This window comes from Stenella coeruleoalba (assembly GCF_951394435.1).
Source record: "Stenella coeruleoalba genome assembly, chromosome: 9".
NCBI lineage: Eukaryota > Metazoa > Chordata > Mammalia > Artiodactyla > Delphinidae > Stenella > Stenella coeruleoalba.
In genome coordinates, this window is record NC_137155.1 from 279,012 (window position 1) to 290,512 (window position 11,501).

The 11,501-nt window shown below is 37.4% G+C and overlaps 1 pseudogene across 1 annotated transcript; it reads left to right on the forward strand.

Annotated features, from left to right (window-relative positions):
* The first annotated feature begins 1,014 nt into the window (after positions 1-1,014).
* Positions 1,015-4,178, forward strand: LOC307191251 (centrosomal protein of 78 kDa-like; annotated as a pseudogene). The gene has a single exon. The product of its transcript is annotated as a centrosomal protein of 78 kDa-like (transcript).
* The last annotated feature ends 7,323 nt before the right edge of the window (positions 4,179-11,501 follow it).

Here is an 11,501-nt window from a genome sequence, read left to right on the forward strand (position 1 = left end):
CAATGGCTGGTACAGATCAGTCCGATTTTCATTTACTAGGTCGTCCCCAGATGAACTCTACTGTTAGTAGTCCACCTAAAGAAGAAAAGAAGGCACTTGAAGAAGAAAAATCAGAGTCAAAGCAGAGTGCCCCAGGACCAACGCAAAATCTCCAAGTAAGTGGAGAGGACAGCACTTAAGGATTCTAAGAGTGATTAGCAAAAAGGAAATGACCAAGTCAGAGAGAAAATAATAATGGTCAGTCTCTAATAGTTCACGTGCTCGGGAGCTAGAAGACTCTGGAGTCCTCCCCAAATCTGAGATTAGTAAATGTGGGCCCGTTTCATGATACTGTATTGTTGTACATAAGAAAACTGGAAGTTCTTTAGAAAGTGTATGAGTTAAAGCAAACTCTCCTTAATGAAGAAAGAAAACATTACAGAAAATATTCCAAATTTTAAGTTGTATAAATGTCTGTTCTATTCATATTTTATCTAGGTTTCTATTTGTATGCAGTCAGCTTAACAATGAAGGAACACTAATGGAGGTACACGTACTGATATAATTTTTAAAATAAGTAATCTTGACATAGCTGATACGTAAGATATTACAGTGACTCACCTGGTCATGGGAATGGGAGGGGAAACCTGTCAGCTTTTCCTCCAGCCTCACTTGGAGCCCCCTTCGCCCAGCTCAGCCAATCTCAGACTGGTCTTGGGAACTGACTGGTCTTGGGAACTGACAGTCTGGTCACAAACTATATTATATACTGTTCACATGTGCCTGGAGGATAGCAAAGAAATTAATTTTCTTACAGAGTAGGGTTTTATTTTTAGTGAGGGGAAGGAAATGGGTAATAACTACCCCAGTCACCAAAGTCTGAAAATGTAGCGGACATAGCCTTGGATATAGCTAGGTTAAGCTGAGAATCACTTGGCAGGATATAATTAGAGAAAAACTGGCTCTGAAATCTTCTGAATAATCAATTGACTGTGTTAATAATAAGATCACAGAGTAACACTGAAGTTTTGAACTCTACTTTTTAATGATTGGCTTTGTTCATCACTGAATTTTTGTCTTGTCTTTTGTCTTTCCCTCCAGTTTCAGAAAATTACAGGTGATGCTGGGATTCCTGTGCCTGTCGACTCCTTCCATGTCCCAGTCTCTACTCAGGAGGCCTTAGAAACTTCCAAAGACAAGCTGGGGGTTGCAGTCACAGAGCAGCGGCAGGAGTCTTTTGAAGATTTCATTGCTAGAACATGTTCTCCTTCAGCAGACGTCATTTCTGGAACTGGAAGTCAAAGAAAAGAGGAATTACCTAGATATAGCAGGTCTTCTTCAGAGAAAATGACCAGAGCATAATATACCAAAAACTACTCTGCTAAGAAACAACCTGGGAAGGACCTGCATTCCTGCTCTGACTCACCTGTAAAGCAGAAAAGCAAAGGAATTGGGCAAAATTCTTCTTTGCTTAATGAACCAATTAGAAGTGAGTCTTCAAAAAAACACATTTCTGTTAAGAAAGAGAGTACAATAGTGACTGTTTCTTCAAAGACAACTAAAAGTAAACTCAGTCTACTAGAACATTCTGAAAGTGATACTCTTGGATCTGATTGTGAATTTCCAGAAAGCATCCATATTCCATCAGGCCTAACATAGGTCTAAATCTTTTTAAAATCTTTTAAAATTATGTTTTTGCCTTCAAATTTTAATAAATTATTTATGTTTTTATTATAGCATATGGTGTTTTAAAATACTTGACTGGAAGCCATTAGAGAAAGATTTATCTATACTTTTTTATTATAATGAAAGTTTTGGTGTATTTTTCCTTATGACAGTTTGCACCATTCATTCAGCTAGTGTTTACTGAGGGTTTCATATGTACAGTACTTTTCTGGGTGCTATTGCTTTCAGCAGTGAACAAAATAAAGCTTTTGCTCTCCTGGAACTAACACTGTGTGGTGGGAGAAAACATAAACAACAAAACAGGGTAAGGGGTAAAAAGAGATGGGAATAATAAATGGAATAGTTTTACCATTTGGTTAACTGTCAAACTATTATAAATCGTATGGCCAGAAGCCATTGACATATTTTAATTCACAATAACCAGAGAGCATCAAACAATTTACCAAGGCACTTAACCGTGTTTATGGATTACAGCAACACTATGAGGTAGGGAACTATTACCATCCCCATTTATAGATGAGGAGTCTGAGGAGACATTATGTGAGTTGCCCAGAATTACACAGCTGTAAGTAAGTGGGAAGCTGGGATGTGACCAGAACCCATGCTCTTTTTTTTTAATGTATGGACTTTATTATGTTTCATTTGTTTCTGATTTATGTGATTTTTTTAAAGATTTTTTTTGATGTCCACTATTTTTAAAGTCTTTATGGAATTTGTTACAGTATTGCTTCTGTTTTATGTTTTGGTTTTTTGGTCGCAAGGCACGTGGGATCTTAGCTCCCCAACCAGGGATCGAACCCTCACCCCCTCCATTGCAAGGCGAAGTCTTAACCACCGGACCACTAGGGAAGTCCCCCTTCTGTGGTGATTTTTATGTCAGTTTTTTTAATTTTATTTTTTATTGACGTATAGAATTACAGTGTTGTGTTAATTACTGCTGCACAGAAAAGTGACTCATTTATACATTTATATACATTCTTTTTCATATTCTTTTCCATTACGGTTTATCACAGGATATTGAATATAGTTCCCTGTGCTATACAGTAGGACCTTTTGGGGTTTTTTTAAATACATCCACTTTTTAAAAAATAAATGTATTTATTTTATTTTTGGCCGTGTTGGGTCTTCATTGCTACACGCGGGCTTTCTGTAGTTGCGGTGAGCGGGGGCTACTCTTCTATGCGGTGTGCAGGCTTCTCATTTTGGTGGCTTCTCTTGTTGCAGAGCACGGGCTCTAGGTGCATGGAGTTCAGTAATTGTGGCACACAGGCTTCAGTAGCTGTGACTCGCAGGCTCTAGAGCGCAGGCTCAGTAGTTGTGGCAAAATAGTCAATAATTTAATACTGAATGGAGAATTAAGGACTCTAGAGCTAACCTTTGGAGAAAAGTAAGAACAGAAAAGATAAGATTTGGAACACTCATTATCCCTGTTTTCATATAACAGGGTTTCTTGTCATCCAACTATTCGTTATCTACATCCTAATTTTAAGGTGTCTATAGATTCCAGCCCTTCTAAGTCAGCAAACTGATCATCCTGTTTCAGAAAATTACTCACTGATGGATTCATAACATAAACATAATACCGTATAATAGAAATAAAATTCAACTTTAAAGTGAAATTCTGAATTTTAAAGATATAATATCATGAAGCCATTGTAAATAATACCAGAGATCTGCTGGGTTAAACATACAAAGCCATTGATAAATGAGGATGTGTAGTTAACAATTTTAAAAAGAGATACAATAGAAGTAAAAGTAAAAACAACTGAGTATCAAATAATTAAGAGAAGGCCTTGGAAAACTGTTGAATTTTTACCAGAATTAGCCTGTTTGAGCTGCTAACATTGAACATGCAGTGAAGGACAGTTTACTGTCCCATAAACCAGTTTTGCTGAAATAATCACTCAAAACAAAATGTAATTCTTTTTTTTTAATTGTGGCACTTGTGCTTAATTAAAATTTAACCTAAATTTTACTGGCTATAAGAGAAAATATACTGGATTCGTTTATATAATAACATATTTTGACATAAATTTCAAATGAAAATTATTTTCAAATGTATTTTCAATTACTCTTCAGTCACTACAGATGATTTTAAGTATATGGATTTTTTTTTTCATGTACAAATCATCCTTGAAAAATAAGGATTCTTTTACTTGAGTAGGACTTATCTTAATCCAGAGATCAGATCTAGGTCCAATAGACAAAATTTTAAAACTTAAAATTTTCTAATAGTAAAAGGCACTTAAAAGGTTAAAACCTCCTAACAGACCAGCATTCCGACTATAGAATCAGCTGATTTATGGGTAGTGAGCATTTTGTTATCAAAATACTCATCCACAGCTGAGTGAGCCTATAGCATGGATACATGGTAGATTTCTGTACCAGAAATTGGATGAGCTTGTGTGTGGATCTCCTTCCAAATGCTAAGATTTCAAGGGCTTAACTGAGACCAGAACAGCATTTTCCAAAGTTGCTGGAAACAAAGAGTCCTTTAAAATGTTCCACTGACAAAGGGTTGTAGAGCCAAATAAAGTTTAAAAACACTTCAGACCAAACTCTACTTAACAGTGAAATTCACAGAGCACGTTATAGCTCATTCCACATCTCAAAAGTCCTGCAGTCACGAAACATGTTTAAATTTACTGAACCCAGGATTTCTCAAGTTTATTTTACTACAAAATCCTTTTTCTTACATTTTTTTCTTTTTTGTTGACTTCACATTCACTAATGTCCCATGGGAGCATAGGTGATATTCAAAATATTTAACAAACTTCAAGTGAAGGCGCTAAACAATCAGGAAGCTGTCTGACTAATTAGACTGACCCTAAAACTAGTGTTCTTTGGATCACTATTTAGAGGAAAAATCTGGTTTAAAACTGAGATCTTAATTGATAATCTAACTCCATCAATCTGCAAAGTTGCCTTAATTAGTAGGGTTTTTTTTTTCTTTTTTTTGGTTAGAGTTGCTGGACTTTGTGTAGCTGATATAATGTAAATCATTTCAAAAAGGTCAAATGTATGATGTCACATGTTTTCTAGCATCAAATCCATTTCACTAAATCTAAAATAATCTCTTTCAAGAGACGCAATATTTTTTTAACCCTGGAAGGTTCGGTTCTAACCTTAAAATAACTTAAAGACACTTTTCAAAACTAAACTAAAAATTGAAAAAATAAATAATAAGTAGAAAAGGGCAAGAGCTGAAGTAAGAGACATTTTCACAGGCCATTAAAAAAATTCTCTTCTTAAATCTGATTTTTAAAAATTAATAGAAAAGACTGGCAATTAACTTATTTTCCCTGGTGACTACTGCCTGTTTGGGGTGATACAAACATTTACCTAGATAACTGTGCTTTAGGAGTAATAATTATATTTTTGGTCTCTGTCCCAGTTTCTGCCACAGAGTTTCTAAAACCCTTGGTATTTCCTAAGTGATGAGATGATAATGGTGTCTTTTGTTATGTTAACAAGGTGATCTTTAGAAAGCACCTAAGGATGGGAGCCGGCAGCCTGTGGAGCCAACCTTGTGATTAAAGGTTGGACCTTTCAGTCCTACCCCCTTGCCCTCAGGGCAGGGAAGAGCCACTCAAGACTGAGCTCAATCGCCCAATGAGTTATTCAGACACGCCTGTGTACTGAAGCCTCCATAAACCCCCAAGGACAGGGTTCCGGTAGCTTCCCAGTTGGTGAGCACATGGAGATTTGGGGAGAGTGGGCTCCATGCTTTCTCCCCATACCTCGTCCTATACATGTTTCCTATCTGGCTGTTGCTGAGTTTTATCATTTTATAATACACCGGTTAATCTAGTTAATAGAATATTTCTGTGAGTTCTATGAGTCACTTGGGCAAATTAATTAAAGCTAAGAAGGGGGTCGTTGGAACCTCTGACCTGTGGTACAAGGGTCAGAAGCACAGGTGACAACATATACTTGGTGACTGGCACCTGAAGTGTGTGTGTGCATTCCTGCTGGACTGAGCCCTTAACATGTGAGATCTGATGCTATCTACAGGTAGATAGTGCCAGAATTGAGTTGAATTATAGGACACCCAGCCGTTTGAGCACTGCTACGCTCTCTCATTGGAAATGGGGTGCTCAGGACCACTTAATGCTTTCCAGGCTCTGGCTTCTGTGAATTCATGACAACAGTAACCTCTGAAACATACACATGTACCTTTGCCACAAAAAACTTCTGATAGACACGTAAGAAATTAATAAAAGTTGCTAAGAAAGGGGGTAAGGGACCTAACATTGGTTGGATGAGGGGGAAAAATATTCCAGAAGGAATTACTACTACTATCTATCTTTTGATAGTATGTGATTTTTAAATATGTGATCTCATTAGATTTTCCAAATACAAATAAACAAGATAATTATCATTTTTTAAAAAAAAGGCTGAAGAAAATGTAGTTTTATATACTTCAGGAAAAAGAAAATTGAGGGAGGATTTGATTATAGTGTTCAGTAGGCCAAGAAATGTGAATAAAGAAAGAATTACTATAAAGGGGCCAGAAAAATGATTTAGGAGACAAGACTTTAGGAGACACTTTCTGATAAGCAGAGCAGTAACTCTTGCCCATTTCCTTTGTTTTTGGCCACGAATGGTTAAAGGCTCCTGTGAGAGGGCTACAAGGGGACTAGTGTCCACATCAAGTGGATAGCTTAGATCCTGATACCAACTACTGGAAATTATCCAGGGCCCAGGAAAGAAGTACTGGTAAGCTGCAGTTGCCAGCACGGTGCTTGGTAGATGTAAATATTTGTGGGTCTGCTAAATTAATGGTAAGACTATAATTCATAATATCTTGCACACAAACTAGATTGGTAAGTTTTCAGTGGATGACTTTATTACCATTCCGAACTCAGTTAGATGGAACAGTACTCCTCAATGACTGAGAAATCAATCTTCCTCAATCTTCATCTATCACCATCTGCAAACATTGCTCTCTGTCACAGATTACCTGCCTTCAGCTATGGATGAGACAGTGAGATGCATTTCATTCTCCTCTTCCTGGACACATAGAACAATGACCTTTTCTAACCTCCCTTGGAGCCAGGCAGAGGTCAAGTTTTTGCATTCTTGTTGAAAGGGTATGGGTCTACCACTTTCAGGCCTGGCCAGGAGATATTATGCATGATTGCCCATGTTCCCTTCTGCTGTAGTTTAGGTAGTCATGCATTTAAGACAACACCTCAAGGTGGAGGGGGCATGGGTTCCTGATTCACTACTTGAAAGCAATCTGCTAAGAATGAACCACCTAATTCACACGGGTCTCTGACAAGAGAAATAACCATTTATTAAGTTAAGACACTTGGCTTTCAGGAGTGTTTGTTAGACTACCTAGCATCAATTACCTTGAGTAATTCATTGCTAAACTGGTACACTGGTAATAACCACGGACTAGTGATGAGTCTACTTAATTCCAATCCTCTCCATTTCTCATTGCTGATTTACTCTATACTCACCAGAAATTATTTTTCATAGGACTTCTTGATGACCATGTCAGTCTAGAATTATCCATAGTACCTCTATGTCTATCTCTTCCTCCAATTCAACTTCCCAGTAGGGGACTGGCATTACCCCTCTGTGTAGATACAACCATGGAGGATCAGGTCCTAACGAGATCGTATCTAGAAGGGCCCTGTTCTGCAAGGTTAATGGTTTATTTTGCTATACATTGGATTCATATGTTGATTTAAAATAAAAAGTGACATGATTTTTGAAGGTTGAAGCTGAGTGGCTGAACCAAATTTCTATAATCAAGTTAACATATATTTTCCCCCTGAGTCTGTACTAGGTCATTTCTTAAAAATTATTTTTTCTATCCTATGAATCTATATGTTTACATGAGCATTAGTTATTATTCCCAACGTCTATGTTATGGACGGAAAATAGGATTCTTCTTGTGTCCCAACTCAAATCAAACAGTAAAGCATTGTTTACATTATACAAGGTTTACACTGCACAGGACTGTTTATATTCTACAAGAATCCTGAGGTCATGTCTAGACCCAATGGGGAAAAATGTCATAATAGATTAGTAAGGACTGTAATGAAGATGGAAGGGGAAAGTGGTGGCATATGTGCTAGGCATTTATTTCCCCAACTGAGGTCATTTCCTTGTCATGTATCACAATGCTACTGTAGTTGCTCATGTGCTGCAATCCACTGCCCACCCACCACCCATCTAACATTTCTGAGGACTTAATCTGTGCCAAGGACTCTATTCTCTGCCTGAAAGGCAAGTGAAAAGTACAACCCAGGTCTTTCCTGAAGGAGCACATAAAGGAAGACTGATCTCTGAATAGTAAGTGACACAAGATAATGGCTGAATGGGTGGTTGCTTTTTATCGTGTACTTGCAGGATAGAAAGCAGAGAGAAAAATAGCTCCAAAGAGTTGGACAGTTATATTATCATTGATTTTCGAGTGACCACCAACTAAAGGGCATGCTTAGCAGCTAGAAATGAGGACCTCATTAGATGACTACAAGAGCCAGACACTTTCAAAACTTTCCCCTTAACTCTCAGTTCCATTTTCATTTCATGAAGAGACAGCTTGGGAAGTCAGAGGTCATGCTCTTGTATGTCCACAACAGGGATGATTTAAGGCACTGGTAAGCTCCTGCTGAGCTGCCACCTAAGGTCATACGACTGTGAATCATGGCGGGATATAATGACTTGGGCAACATTCTTTCCTGCAAATACGTACAAGATGGATGATGAACAGTATTGAAGTATAATATATGGTGCCGATCATGAATTTAAATTCCCTCAGAAATGGAGGAGAAACAATTAGCAAAGGGCATTCTTGACTTCGTTGAGCAGCAATGCCTCTCTGACTCCCGAGACACTCATTTTCAGCAGTCAGGCCACAAGATGTGTCTTCAATTTCTGCAAAATCTAGTTCTAGCTAGATTTGGGGAACTAATGGGAACATGATCTTAATGGATGTCTCATGTTTCTCATGCAGTGTGGCTGTGGAATTTTATGGGAAGGAGTCAACAAAAAAGACAGGTCCTTTTTTAAAGCATTCTTTATATCTGTTCAATCTTGTCACTACCATAGTGTCCTACTAAAAGGACGTTTCAGGGACTGTGTGAGGCCTGGTACAGTGCGTTTTTATAGTCAGAGTGGGTCAGCGGATGGAGAATCACATGAGAGAAAAGAAGAGGATGAGGTGCTATTCCTGGCTCCAGCTTCACCTCAGAGAATGACCTTGGCAGAAGCACTTAACCTCACTTTGAATCTTTGAACCTCAGTTTTCTCATCTGTGAAATGAGGAAAGAACATCTGCCCCTTTGCTCCCTCTCAGGATTGTTGGAGGATTAAACAGATCAGGGCTATAACCTGAAGTACGGTGAACTCATGAGGAAAAAAATTAGACATCACTTAACTGTATAATATTCTTTTTAATCATTACTAATTTCCAAAGGTGAAGAAAACCTTGTTTAAAAAAAATATGTAAGCTGATTGTTTTTCTGGAAACAAAATAAAGGCTCAACTAGCAACCCTGCATTACAAAAGAGAACCTGAAATGCACATTCCAAATCTACTTCAAGACAGAAAGACCCCCAAATTCCTTCCAGTTTCCTAAGATTTTTCCACTATAATTTTTTTCGTTATTGTCTTCTTCATAAAATGTTAGTTATATTTTGGGGTTTTGCTATTGCATAGTTTAGCATATATAAGGAAATCGTCTTTCCAATTCACTAATAAAAAAGGGAGTACAGGAGACAAGAAGGAAGAGAGGGAAGAAGGAAGGAATAAATAGAGAACAAACCCACGTGGCTAGAAGAAACTGACCTGAGAAGACCAAACAATTCATAATTTAAAATACTATATAATACAAATGAAGTTAAAGATGTGTTTGCCCAGAAGAGGACTGACTTGAAGTAAACTGATATGATTTTCTGGATAACACCCTGTATTTCCCTGCTTTAGTGAAACAGTCACTCATAGAAGAGCTCTATCTACAGGGAAATTATGAAAGAAATAATCTTCATTTCTCCATGATTCTTTAAAACCAAATTGGACTTTATTCCTTCTTATTTCTCTCTCAAACTCCACTCTTTGACATAGAAAATAGCATTCTGGAATGACTTAGAATTAGAGATCAGTCAATATTTCATGATTTTTAAGGTTCTTCATTATGAACAATGTGAATTTGGACCCAATAATCCTAATCCTAGCTTTTTCTTTAGTTCTATAGTTCTATTAGGCCATGTTGTTAGAGCACTGTTTACACTTATTGCCAATAGTCTCTGGATTGGAGGTCAAACTGTTACTTACCTTCTTCAGCATACCCTTCAATGATTAAATGCCCCCAAGGACTTTTAAGAATCATTTTCATCTTGTAAATATTTTTTAATTGACATCTTAACTTTATAGTTGCTTCCCCTGTGAGGGAAAGAGACTAGGGTGATGGAGGGTTTTTGCTTCTTACTTTGTATTTTTTCAAGTACTTATTACTTTTTAAATTAAAATCAAGGAACCAGCACAAGAATGCTAGTAAGGTGTAAGTGAGATGTAATGCTTGGTGTGCATAAGGGTTCAATAGTCCACTGTGAGAATGCAGCCTTTTGAACAACCTCAGCGATAAGTGGGAACCACTTGTCCACGACTATTTTATTTAAGATGCAATACTCAGTTCTATCCCCTTCAATACATTTTAAGTACCCCAAGCTAGAATAATGGGGCTAGAGGTGCAAGAAGAATATTATACCAAACAGGGGCAATATAAAAAAACATTACAATCAAATTTTCCTTATTAAAAATATAAGTCAAAAACCTAAATACACTATTATTCCACGGAGTTTTAAGGTATATTAAAAACATTGTGATAGGATGTTTCAAAAATTATGGTACAATCCCCTTCTGACACCCTCATTCCTGAGTCACCACTTCAGCAGGACTGGGCTTTGGCATACTCAACCCACATGATGAGACAATAGCAAAAGAGCTTGATGGCTCAGTTGCCGAGGACTAGCCCACTAGGTTCTGAAGACAAGTGGACCAGGTGCTCCCACTGTCCATGCCAACCACCAAACCTGTGAGTGAGGCTGTCTCAGACCAGCTCTCACTCAGCTGATCCATCAGTTGACTAAAACTGCACGAAGGAGCCCAGATAAAACCAAAAGTAAACACTACCCAGATGAATCCAGTCCCAAATTGCCAAGTAATTGCTATTTTAAGCCACTAAGTTTTTTGTTGTTTTTTATATCTTTATTGGAGTATAATTTCTTTACAATGGTGTGTTAGTTTCTGCTTTATAACAAAGTGAATCAGTTATACATATACATATGTTCCCACATCTCTTCCCTCTTGTGTCTCCCTCCCTCCCACCCTCCCTATCCCACCACTCTAGGTGGTCACAAAGCACCAAGCTGATCTCCCTAAGCCACTAAGTTGTGAGGTGGTTTGTAATACAGCAAAAGCTAATCTATACTCTAATACGATTTGGTCAAGTGGGTGTATCCTTGAGAATGCAAGGTTGGTTCAGTATCAGCCAATCAATTCATATGATTCACTGTATTAGTTAAAAAAAAGGAGAAAATCATATCATCATTCTTTTTAGATAGAGGAGATAAAAAGCATCCCATGAGGTTCAAAATCTATTGGGTAGGGTAAATTTTATAAAACTAGATCCAAATAATAACTATCTTTCCTTGATAAAGGCTATATACCAAAAATACATGGCACATGTATACACTAACAAAAATTATTATACTACTAATTTTTTTTAAAAATTAGCATTTCCTTTAAGGAGAGAATTGAGATAAAGATTTCTAACATTACTGGTCTATTGGAACTGACCTTTTTGGAGCTGTGTATTG